Source organism: Mercenaria mercenaria, chromosome 2, assembly GCF_021730395.1.
Source record: "Mercenaria mercenaria strain notata chromosome 2, MADL_Memer_1, whole genome shotgun sequence".
NCBI lineage: Eukaryota > Metazoa > Mollusca > Bivalvia > Venerida > Veneridae > Mercenaria > Mercenaria mercenaria.
Window position 1 is genome coordinate 35,041,125 of NC_069362.1, and position 13,654 is coordinate 35,054,778.

The 13,654-nt window shown below is 34.6% G+C and overlaps 1 long non-coding RNA gene across 1 annotated transcript in view; it reads left to right on the plus strand.

The window, feature by feature from the left end:
- The window catches only part of LOC123562662 (uncharacterized), a 76,054-nt gene extending 70,440 nt beyond the window's left edge, over positions 1–5,614 (plus strand). Inside the window, exon 3 of the long non-coding RNA XR_006688600.2 lies at positions 4,650–5,614. This is a non-coding gene — a long non-coding RNA (uncharacterized LOC123562662). The remainder of the gene's footprint in view (positions 1–4,649) is intronic.
- The last annotated feature ends 8,040 nt before the right edge of the window (positions 5,615–13,654 follow it).

Below are 13,654 nucleotides of genomic sequence, written 5' to 3' on the forward strand. Positions count from 1 at the left end.
CGTTACAGTGATATGTAACTAATGATGTCATGTTTAAGAGAGAGATGAAAATATTACCTGTAATTAATGGAACAGGCGAAAACCGTACCTGTAATCAATTGAAAAGTAACAGAAATAAGGTTCTGATTACAAACACATGCGGTTTATAGTTATAAGATAGATTACATATTACAATGCCAAAAGCTAACAAATACTTTAGTATTTTGCACATTTAATCTTAATATTTTGAATCTTAGATATACATTTGTGCCCTTTTTACTTACAATTTCAGTTTAATTTTGATGCTTTTGCCTTATCTCTGTTGTAACTAAGTGTATTTGATTCATACTTAAGACTAAAGGTTGTTCAATATATCACCAACATTACAGTATACGGACTCTCTGTACGCCAAAGGAACACTGGTTAGGTTAACTGCCCGCCGTTACATGACTGAAATACTGTTGAAAAACGGCGTTAAACCCAAAACAAACAAACAAATGTACGCCAAAATGGTAGTCGCCAAAAACTAGGCGTTCAAAAATCAAAACACAATTTTTTGCTGTCACGGATGACTTGGTTTACTTTTCTTTGTTTAATTTGTTAATACCGCATACAACAAGTGTATTTCTAATTTACATACTGTCTAAGAGCTACTATTACGTAGATACTAAAAATGCCTGATAAAACTCATTATATACTTAATTTCAAGTCAAATCGCGTGTTGATATTTGTTCGATTTCGTAATCAAACTATCAATTCTTTGAAATACATGTTTCTTGAGCTTTTTCAAAATGAATACGTTTTCAAGAAAATGTGTTTTTCTGGAATATGTATGTCGATTACAAGTGTCCCACTATTCGATACATTACTGGCCCACTAATCGCAATTTTTAAAATCCTGACTGTACGCTTAGTCGAAAAACTGTACGCCTATTCAAAACTTCAAAACTTCTTTTCATTCTTATATTTCAATGTTTTGACTTTGTCTTATGGTAACCAACAGTTAAAAATAATAGTTATAATTTCTTTCGTTTTTAGAACAGTCGTGGACCAGTTTAGATGTTATTACTGCAGTTTTCTCACTACTCACTACACTTTACACAGCAATTAGATTTGTGTCTCAAGAGTCCTTTATTTTCTAGATTTTGAAAGGGAGATACACTTAGATGTAGAAATACCCTACTATTCATGGGGTTACAGGTCAAGTATGGAAGGGGCATAATTCTGCAAAATGCAAATCAGAATTATTGGTATTGATCCCACAGATGCAGTTGTTAACGGTAAAACTATATTTTGAGTTTCAACTCAATAATTTTGATAGTATAAAAGATATGTCCAGAAAACACTATAACCAAGTGTAAAAGGGGTATGATTCTGTCAAAAACACAAACAAGGTGATGGGGATTGATTTGACACATGCAGATGTTGAACACGAATATATAGTTTCAAGTCATTATCTTTGATAGTAACAAAGGTATGTTTCGGAAACGAAGCTTGCGAAAAAGGTTTAACCAAGTATGAAAGAGGCATAATTCTGTAAAAATATCAGATTTATGGGAATTGTTGCCACACATGAATTGTTGATACTAAAGATGTATGATTTTCAAGTCATTATATTTGATAGTACCAAAGATATGTCAAGAAAACGGAGCTTTCCCAAAACCTTTAACCTGAAAAAAGTATAACACCTTGGTGACCTTGACCTTGGGTATAATGGGCTCAGCTCCTGCATAAACTTTGTTTGTATGCTGCACAATGTTTATGTGAAGTTAAAATAAGATATAAGCAATAGTAAAAAGATGTGACAGAAAAACAAAGGTTGCTGAAAAACTTTATCCAAGAAAGCCAACGCCAAAGCCGAGGCGAGTAGAAAAGCACCCATTTCTCTGGAGCTAAGAATACAAAGAAAAAACTGAAAAACAAAGTGTCCTGTCAAACTAAGCGGAATAAATATATACTTTTCTCTATGTTAGCGGAAACACGCATATATATGTTTTATTTCTTGTCCAGGGAAATAGACCAATAAATGCTGTTTGACTGTCACAAGTGATATACAATATAAAACTTGTATCTATTATTTCAATGAGTACAGTGCATGGAGCTTATAAGGTCAAACACTTCATCATTTCTTTATTGAATAGTCGTACAGTTTTTTGGCGAATAGTTGAACAATTTTATATCAAGTTTTGCGACTAGGCGGTCAGTGCATAATTCAGATGCATTTTGGATTAAACAATATTTCATTCAGGATTGTAAATGCATATCATGTGCAATGATTGATAATGAAACATTCAGAAGCGGTTCCGACACGAATTTCCTTCGCAATTCCAAATTAACGGGCATTTTTAGCCTGAAAGCTTCGTCTTTTGCTTTGACCATCCTGTGTTTTTTGTGAAAATATGTTTTAATTTCAAGCGTTAATATCTGTTGTACGACTGTGTGTTGCAGAGACATTTATCATACACTGAATAATACATGCAACAAGAATATTTATTCCAAATAGCCAGAGAAAAATATAAAAATACCTACTACCGACAGCTTCCAAAACTTTGAAAAACGAAAGTGAACGCCTAATTTTTGGCGACTTCCGTTTGGGCGTGCAGATTCATAACTCGGACACAAATATGTTATGAACTATGCCCCGCCCCCAATTTGCTAAGAATATCAGGTTCAAGTTGTGATGTACTTTTGCTCTGTCTCAGTTATTTTTAAACAGATTTATTTCAGACTTAGTTATTCCAAATTATTAGCCACATGACACAGCTGTATTACTCTTGCAGATGTTTTCCATTTATGTCCCTTTCATACCTAATTAATGTTTTGGTACACTTTACCTCTATTTATGTTATCATATTCCTAATTGCTGACAAACATATTTACAGATGCGTAGCAAGTTTGAAATTTTGTTATATTAATATTACCCGACAATTTTAAAACATGGTGTTGTTCCTTCTTTTATTTATTTGTATTTAATTATACATGCATAACGTTTAACCAGCCTGGACTTTAAAAAGCATGCAGGGTAGTTAGTTATCATTCTCGGAATAGAGTTCATGGTGTTTATAGACCTATGAGAAGATTTGAATACCTCGCTCGCTACGCTCGCTCGGTTCACAAATACTCACAGATCTATAAACACTTTGCAGAACTATTCATCGAATAACAACAGTTACTTACTGACAGAATACTATTAGCAAGAACATGTTGCTAATATGTCTCTGTTTCGCTTCACTGAGGGTTTCCAAACATAGCCCTAACTGATAAAGTCTTAACAATAGAAAGCAGCTGAGCAAACAGCAGATTCCCTCAAGTTAAGTATGTTATCTTTCTTTAGAAAAGTAACAAAACTTTGCATAAAAATCTTGCTTTATATCATAACCAGGATTTTTGTAAAGTTTATAGCAATCCATTCCATTCACAAAGTCAAAATCGTTATTTTACAATTATTCAAATGTTGTATGTCAAAAAAAGCTCTAATTTACAATATGAAAAACACAAGTAAAATAATTCAAATGATGAATATAAAGTTAATGAAGATATTTTGAAAATCAGAATGTTCCTATTAATTTCTTCGAAGTTCTGCACAACGACGGTTAATACTAATCTTATTACCATTTTTCCCGTACTAAGACATACTGCTCCGTAGTTATACACCCACAGACTAATCCTATACGCACCGTACCTCAACGCACGGACATATCCGTATGTGTGACTGTAGCTTTATATTGAAAAAGGAGCCAGGTAAAAAAAACAACCTTGTTACGGATATATTGGAACAATAGTAATTGCAGGTACGCGTGAGATATACAAACACAAGTATGATTTATAACATGTTTCCATTACGTGCTTTTTCACTTGGACGTAATTGGTAGTAACAAATTAAAGCAGCGTAAAACTCATTACGACAAATTACGGCTGGCACTTCTTCAAACAATTTATAAATGTTTTTGCACGGAAACAAACGCTGTAATGTTTCCCAAATGGTTACGTGAATAATGTTATTTTATGCTAAATACACTGTTTCACAGATGGTAACGCTTTACAGGTATCTCGAATTTATGTCAACAATATCAGTCTCAATTTAGAGAATGAAAGGTAATTATACCAAAAGATAAATCATGAGAGAAAGCCTCGAGCAAGATAAATCCAGAAACGTGTCTGGAGGGAGAAAAAACATGGTCCGGAAAATCAAATGTTTGTTGGTGTATGAAATGAGCTTACATATTTCATATTTCATATGCTGATACGCTCGTACCAACCGCCCGCTTAGCTCAGTAGGTAAGAGCGTTGGTCTACGGATCGCGGGGTCGCGAGTTCGATCCTCGGGCGGGGCGTATGTTCTCCGTGACTATTTGATAAACGACATTGTGTCTGAAATCATTAGTCCTCCACCTCTGATGATTCATGTGGGGAAGTTGGCAGTTACTTGCGGAGAACAGGTTTGTACTGGTACAGAATCCAGGAACACTGGTTAGGTTAACTGCCCGCCGTTACATGACTGAAATACTGTTGAAAAACGGCGTTAAACCCAAAACAAACAAACAAACAAACAAACGCTCGTACCAACGTTAAGGCACATACAGTACATTGAGTTGACACGTAGTGAATAAGTGTCAGATAATTGCTGAATCATAATGGATTTTTTATCTTTTTTTGTTGTTTTATTTTCAGAATAATGCATATTTCAGAGAATCTTCAAGACTAACCAAATCCGAAAACCAGCTAAAAAATGTTTTACAGCTGGTAATTCTTGATGTGATTGGTTTGTTTCAGAACAATCGAAAGGAATGAAATAAATCTTTCTATTGTTAAGCTTAAAACGAACTATCTGAAACAAACAGTTAGTCACAAAGCTGCACGCGTATGGAATTCACTTCCTTCTTACATAAAACTTCATAATAATATGTCTGCGTTCAAACGTGCTTTAAAGAATTTTCTCTTGCTACAATAGTTTTTAGCAATTTATTACTTGTAATAACAAGAATGTTGTTGAATTAATGTTATTTGTTTTTAAATGAGAGTGAATGTTGAATAATTCGGTTACCAATAATAATAATAATAATTTTATCGTCTCATAATCCAAATCTGGAATATGTATGTTATTTCATTGGACAGACGCCTTAATTGTTATGAATTAATCTTTGTGACGCTTGGTAAATTTTTGAGCCAGGTTTGCAATGGGTAGATTTTCAGGAAATATGTCGCAAAGGTTTGAATTTTCAAAGCCCGAATGTTTGTTACCGTTTGGAAAACCTTATCCAACTTACATGGTTACAAATTGCAACAATGGCAACTTTTCTGTTATATACATGCAGGTATTGTTACATATGTATTTTTAATGTAAAACCTGGTAAGCTTAAAATTCCTGTATGTGGGGATTGTGATAATCAAATTCTAGACTTCTTTTAAAACAAGATTACTTATAATTTATGTATATCATGATTTTTAAGACTTCTATAATTTGAGACGTGTTTGTCGAAGAAACATTTAAGTAATTCTGATATGTGTATTTTTGTATAAATATTTGATTATAAATTGACTGTATGATTGTGTAAATGTATGAACGTATATGAAATTTAATTTAAGACCATACAGGACATAAGTTGTATGATATTTGTATTTGTACACTTAGTATGTAACCTTCAGAAAATAAAGTTGTTATCTTATACTGATATAAAAGCTTCGAGGTCTCCTCGGCCGAGTGGTTACGGTCGTTCACTTCGAGGTCTCCGTGGCCGAGTGGTTACGGTCGTTCACTTCGAGGTCTCCGTGGCCGAGTGGTCACGGTTGTTCACTTCGAGGTCTCCGTGGCCGAGTGGTTACGGTCGTTCACTTCGAGGTCTCCGTGGCCGAGCGGTTACGGTCGTTCACTTCGAGGTCTCCGTGGCCGAGTGGTTACGGTCGTTCACTTCGAATCACCTGCTCCCACCACTGTTGGTTTGAGCCATCCAGCTGACTAACGGTTCTCTCAGCTGCCCACCAATGCTTGAAATGAACCTGGCCCTATCAAAAGCTGGAAAGCCACCTTATGACAATAATTGTGTAGTGTGCCATCCAACCCCAAACAACATCAACAATAACAACAAAAAAGTGTCAAAAATTCGTTTTTAGTGGAAGTTCGCATTATGTAGTTGTAACCCGTATTGGATCGTGTTTAGTTTTATATGTACGGATTCTATTTTAAGATGTTAGTTATTGTTGCGTCTTAACATATTTGAAATAAAGCTATAGATACCATTTCTTTTCTGAATTGTTTAAACAAAGTCGATATGGTATCAAAACAAATATATTTATCAAATTCTTACTGATATTGAAATGCTGATTTATGTTCTGGTATGCAAAAACCATTATGTACTGAAAGCTCTTCTTTATATATCTATGATATGGCTAAATGATATAAAGTTATCTTAAACACGTTAGGTAAATAATCCCACTACATCTGTTTGCGGGTAAGAGCTGAACAGTGCAGAAGAAATCCGCGATTCAAAGCTAGTATAAAGTACTTGAACTTTCTAAGAAATCCCAATTAAAATAAATACCAACATCCTTCCACTTCGAAAGTGATTTTAGACGTAATTGTTATCATAGTGGTTCTCAATCAAAGCGAGGTATTAGAACAACATGATTGCAAACAGAAATAATAACTTGTAATTGAATAAAGCAAACAGACATATTAATGGCGCTCAAAATGGATTACCCCAGAAATATATGCACAGATCCGATGTAATTACACTTTCCCCAATTTTCACTCACGAGTCTGTACAAATATGATTGATATTGTTAGCATCGATCATACTTGGAATTGTTTACGTGCTTTGATAACATAATTATTGTAACGTGCGCCGTTATACCGTATAATATAAGCACCAAGAATAGAACTGTAACTTTATTTTTTCTCCGGGCTACCGTGCCAGTTTGATTATGTATAAATAATTCAGGACAGCAAAATAATTATGAATGTTATATAAAGCTGTGTCCCGGGAATACTGACATCATTTCTGCCATAGGGATAAAATATTTAACTATCCCCAGGACACAACTATATGAAATAAAATCTGTAAAAAAGATCCCTTGGAAGCACAGAATGCAACCAAAAAAGAATAATAGCAGACTCGGTTTGATTGAGACTGTTCATGAGAGGTAACGAAATATGCAACACCTCTCACGCCCCCTAGCACCGGCTTCAGCGGAACTCTTACACATATGCTGAATGGACTCCATGATCCCAAAGGAACAGTAAACACTGAGGAACCGCACACAATGGCAAACTACGACCGGAGTAACTAATACTTTTAGCTAAGCATATATCCATGCATCTCAAAGAATATAACGTACATATATATCATACATTTAGGGATTTGGCTAAAAGTATTACAGACCGCCTTCCTGTTTGTTTGTAAGTTTATTTATAGTCGCTACCGGTAACCCATGTGGGCAGACTGTTAGTACTATTAGTGGTAGGATAGTCCAAGATACAGAAGGCGCTAAAATTCCTGAAGCTTCCCGAATCTTTAGCGTGCCAGTTGTAAAGTTCCAATACACGGGACTCTTATCGGACCCCAATGTAATTTTTGTTGGAGAAGCAGGGCCTCGAGGCCAGATGATACTCCTGCTGTTTATGGCAATTAACGATTCATGCATTGATTATATATTATCTATGTAAAATTTGATAGAATTCAAATACAATGGTAGTTGTTCTTTATTTCTTATAGTATGTTTCTTGATTAAAAAAATATTTTACAGAAAATACATAACATTACGTTTAAAATGATAAAACTGACTAGAAACTTTGTTTTTATTCGTCTTTAAACCGCTATGACGTCATTTAGAGCTTTTCTTTTGTATGGTAATATTAAGGGAAATATGTTCACATCTTTATTGCTGTTGAAGTGGAATAAGATATAAAATATAAATTAGAATGCATTTTGACTGAAATACTCTGTTCAGAAATGTGTAATATGCCAGTAAAATTTCATGTTCTATTTCACCATTTTGATAGATAGTCCTGCAAAATTCTAAAAATCCCAAATCACCTTCAATTCTTAAACGATGAAACCTTTTAATTATAAAAGCGTGTTAATGTAATACATGAAGGAAACAATTGAGGTTATCTAGTAAAATACACATCTTCACGGAGTTTATTTACCTTTTCCCGCTCAAATGCACTTTGTTGTTGCTTGTAAGTTTACCTGCAGGCATATTTGTAATGTAGAATATGCATTCTTTGTTAGATATCTTCCTTTTCTTTATTAATTTCAGAAGCGTAATATTTTGTGTGAACGTTACAATAGGTGCAATGTAGGAATATGCTATCAGTCATCAGTTAGACATTAAATGGTATTAAATTTATTATGATTGTATTTGGATTCCGTGTTCACACGGATATAATTTCTTTACAAATGCAACAATTAGTATCATGTGAGGTGGTATGTGACTTCCCCTAAAATGATCGTTTTTGTTCGATACCATATTGGTCACCATAATTTACCAAAAACGTTAGAAAAAAATAGGAAATACTTTCTACAGAGGTCAGTGTGTTTGGATATAAATGTAAGCGTGTAAAACACATATTTTGGCTATACATGGTCTATCTTTTAAAGAACATAAAACGTTTGTTTTCGAAATATTGTTTCATAACGTTAATTATCATTTAATTAAGGCAGTCTCGAGTATGAAGCTTTTTTAAACCGACATTTTAAGTAGACCTACGGAAATTTCAAAGTACTACATCATTTCAGATTAGATGGTATCGTATCTAACTTCACCCATCCAGAAAAATACTTGGACTAAGCACACAATTGCAACAAACGTCGTACAAACTATGACTGTGAAAAAAGTTTCACTTTCTCTGTCAAATATACTATTAGGAAACAATTAAACCAACGAAAGAAAATATATATTTCAAACACATTTGTCTCTCTAAAATGTTTTGTTTTTAGTTTGGTTTAAATACTATGAAGAACAATTGTCAATGAGGATGCGCAAATCTGAAATGAAAAGTTATTTTAAAGGTAGTAAGAAAAGACCAAACACGATCCTTAATGTAGTTAATTTTATGTTTAATAATTTCAAATTATATTTCCGGGAATAACATATGAGCCGCGCCATGAGAAAACCAACATAGTGCATTTACGACCAGCAAGATCCAGACTAGCCTGCGCATCCGCGCAGTCTGGTCAGGATCCATGCTGTTCGCTGTCAAAGCCTACTGCAATTAGAGAAACCGTTAGCGAACAGCATGGATCTTGACCAGGCTGCGCGGATGCGCAGGCTGGTCTGGATCCATGCTGATCGCAAACCCACTATGTTGGTTTTCTGATGGTGCGGCTCAAATATGTGCAACGAAGGATGAGAATTATTTTTACTTGTACGATGTAACATTTTCTATTCAAATGTTTTAGAATAACAATGAATTACCACATTGATGTACCTGCTAAGGCGAACCAGTTCATATCGCCACCTAGTTGTAATCAATAAAGATATGTAGCTTAAGATGGTAATGATGTTAAGATTGGTTATTGAATATTGTATATTATGACAATGATCTTTAACAGTTGCGTTTGTGGATCAATGGCGGAATCAAGCTTGGACGGTAATGTTCAATAATTTTACATGAACATGTAGGCGAGAAAGAACTATAAATTGGAAAGTGATATTATAGATAATTGATTTCTTCAGTCATTACATGTAGATGTTATTTACTATAAATGAGTTCGGATTTTTCAAAAATTCTTTGGTTATCAAAATGTTATAATAATCTGTTCAAACTAGATTTATATATACCTTTGTGCTGCGAACAGTCTCGGCAAAGTAATCACTGTATCAGTTGCCGGACAAAACTGTCGACTAAATGCTTCTTGTTCGGGCCATTGTTTTAAAGTTATCACTGAATCAGTTGCCAGACATACATTGCATTAGAGTCTTGTAAGCGTCCATTTTTTGAAAGGAAATCAGACATAAAAAACGAATTGTAAATCTTCCTAAGGACTATCTTTGTTTTGTTTTTGTAGGGTTAATAATTACAACGACATCGTTTATTAATGCAATGATGCATGACGATATTTTCCAGCTTTTAGGCTGATGCTTATGTATTCTAAAATTGAACAAGTCAAATGGTTTATCGCGGCCAGAAATTTGTACAAACCGAACAGAAGTTGCGAAATTGTCATTTGTGCAGGAAAGAAGCGTTTACCATAATGTCCAGTGCTGGACTGGTATAGTAACCATGCACGGACACAGCCAATTTTCTCAGAGGGGGTCCGATCCCCTGCCCTCCCCCCCACCCCTGGAAATTTTGAAATTTAGCACTTCATTTTTTGCATTCTGGGACAGTTTTATGGACTAACCTGTTAAATATGGGAAAATGATAAAATCAAGCTTTCTTGAAGGTAAAATTCTTAGTTTCTTTTAGATAAATAATATGAATTATGTCGGGGTCGTATGTAGCAGCAGCCGCATATACTTTACATGCAGTCCTAATGTTGCCTTTTTCGAAAAACATTTTCTTTCCTTTTTGTCTTCTTTCCTTTTTTAAAGATTTTCCAGAGGGGGTCCGGACCTCCGCCCCCACCCCCCGCCCCCCTCTGGATCCGCGCATGGTGACATATCATGCTTTCTGTTTATGCAGGTAAACTTGTGTTTGGTTAAATTTCAACAGAGCATAATTGTCTGAACAGTGTACAAACTCATTACTGTTTTTTCAGGCAAGGGTGGAAAAAAAGTGGTAGACAATGAAAGCAGTAACATTTTTATTAAAAAAAAAACAACAATGAGACAATCATTTCCAACATCTTTGGACGGTTCATAAATCCCATGTTAAACATACGATAAAGCCCGAAACGCGTGAAAATGTTCCGAATGTAAATCGGGTGAAGTAGGCGCTCTATGTATAGAGTTAGATTATGCGTCTAGATTGATTAAACTGGGCGAGTCTACTTACTTATTACTTGAGGATGAAAAAAACCGTGTTTTTTAAATGTTGCTCTTAAACAAGGGTGGCGGTTGAACTACTAAAAGTACAACAACAGTTAATTCACAACAAATCGTACGGTATGTTTTATAATCAATAGAAGCTAGTCGTATTTACGCTTATGAGACCTGTTTCACCCATAAGTAAAAAATTCACAGGTCCATCATGAAATATTTTCCCCAGCGCGCATATACTTTACCTATTCAATATGGCCGCGATCAATAACCGCTTATTCAGTGGACACGTTTAAACAACTCTGAATATATTATGATACACAAAAATGATTGATTTAAAATATCACTTTAGTATGACGTAGATCTTACCCCCTACGTTACTAGTCTAGATGTAATTAACGAGAAGAGCTGTTAAAAAGTGCATTATTCCGTAGTGTGCTGTGCTTAATTACTAAGACAATGGTTGTTAATTGCATATTACTTTCGCTAGCAATACAAGCAATTATATGCAAATGCGTACTTAAACAAATTTTATGTTTTCTACATGGTGATTATGTTTAAGTTTCGAATGAATTCTCTCGGGTGATGGGCACCATTAACCGACTTAAACTCCCCAGTGTTGTGTTTCTGCCACGAACTGTTCAAAAGCGGTGCTTTACTTTCTGCTTTATTTTCTATTTTACTTTATGTTAACTGCATTTCAGTAAGGCTTTTATTCAAGAAATAAAACAATTTTTTAAAGTTTAAAAACATATATAAGCTGATGATATAAAATCACTTGTATATCTTAATGAAATAAACGTCGCATGTCCGGAAAGTTGTCCAGAACAAACCTGTTTCGCTTAATTGTTCCACAGTAAATTGTTAGTAAATTTACAATTGACATGAAACGTTTTACAGCTCAGACAGGAAAGTCATGACAAGTGTTTGCCAAATTTCTTTGAAAACCAGCCTTCATTTTTTTCGAAGATGACTTTCAAATTTCACAAAGGAGATATATAGGAAATGTACACCGTCCTGCAGCCACATCTTTTGTTAGATTTTAACGAATTCAGTTGAAGGCTAACCAAGGAACAGTTCTATTGAATTATGATAAAACAGGACCAGTAATTTAGATGGATATTGTGTTTTACTTATTTCTAATTTTATCTCTGGATACTATAGTTTCAATGAAACAGAATAATTGGAAATACCTTTGTAAACAATAACCTCGTAAAAAGTTGTAAAATTATTCTAAAAACAGGCGCAGTTTCTTACAAAAGGATTCTAAAGTTTCTGCTTTAAACACTTAGAGACCACACCATCCATATGTTTTGCCAAATCTGATCAATGAACAATCTTGAAAGAGGGTCACAAAAAGGAACCTTTAAGTAAAATTGTATTTACCAGAAGGTTTTGGAGTATGATTAGTTTTAGGTTAATGGCAAAATCGTATAAAGATGTTATTTTTTTATATGTGGTGGCCATGTTTTTGTCGAATCGGAATACTAGTAATTTGAAAAATAATTGCAAAATATTACGCATGGAATATAATAAAATCAGTCCTGCGTATTCTGACATTGTTCACTGTAAATACGGAAAAGTGACCATGCTGTCTGGTGTCCATATCTTTTATTTTGTTGGATTAAACGCAACATCGAGCCAGGTATAGATCATCTGGCAATATTCAAGTCTTTTGATAGTGGAGAAAGAACCAAGGTACCCTCCGTGTCATTATTGTAAGCACATGCGGGGCCTCCGTAAGGTAAATGACTCGCATGAAAGGATTCAGCACCACAAGCGAGGGTTCGAACCTACTGTGATGAGGAGCAATAAAAGAGAATTCAGCAAACTTAACATGTCTCTCGGCACGAAGACCCCTAATATTTGAAAATCGGGACAACGGTTTCTGACGTCCCTCTGGTTGTCACATTGAAATAACTTGAACAATTTAAGTAGAGGCGCCCCCAAAGTGAGACCAAGCAGAAATGTCTGAAGAAATCCAAGCGCTATGAAGTTGCACAGAACATTTCAGAGGCAGAGGAGATATTGTTGAAAATGTGAACGACGGACGCTGAATATTTTTATTCAGACTTGAGAAAAGACTGAAATCACAAGAAGAAAAGTCAGCGGAAAAGGTGGATGTGGAAGCTAAACGACTTATTTCCTAAAAATAGAGACACTTCGTATTTCTGAGATACCTTGTAAACCAGCTGCTGGTTTCACGGTTTGGTACGCAAAAGAAAAATGTCCAAGTTGAACAACAAGACCTGGCAGTAGCTGAAAAAATACATTTGTTGCTTCATTTTTTTTTTGTGGTATTTTTACGAGATTCTGTAACACTTTGTAGTCTATTAAGTGTTTTCTTTAGGACATATCTTGTAGCCTAATAAATTGTTTATAAAATTTAAGTGCTTCATCTAAGAAAATAGAAAGTGTTCAGTTGTTCGGATTAAGTTTCGTCTGTCATATTTTTGTCTTGTTATGAATTCCCGTCTTTCTTTCTTTCTACGTCAGTTACACGGACATTTCATTATACCGAAACTTTTGATGCATTAAATATATTTGATTCCTAGTCTGTTAACTTTAAACCTTCACAGTGTTTCTTATTTGTGTTTGTTTGTTTCCTTTTCTTTCGTGCCATAATTATTGCATATGTACAGGTACTCAGCTCCTGTGCGAGGTTCATTCAATATAAATGCAAACATTTCTATAAGATCTTTATCCAATGCATATCGATTATTGGTCCTCTTTTCAATATCGTTGCCCCTTAA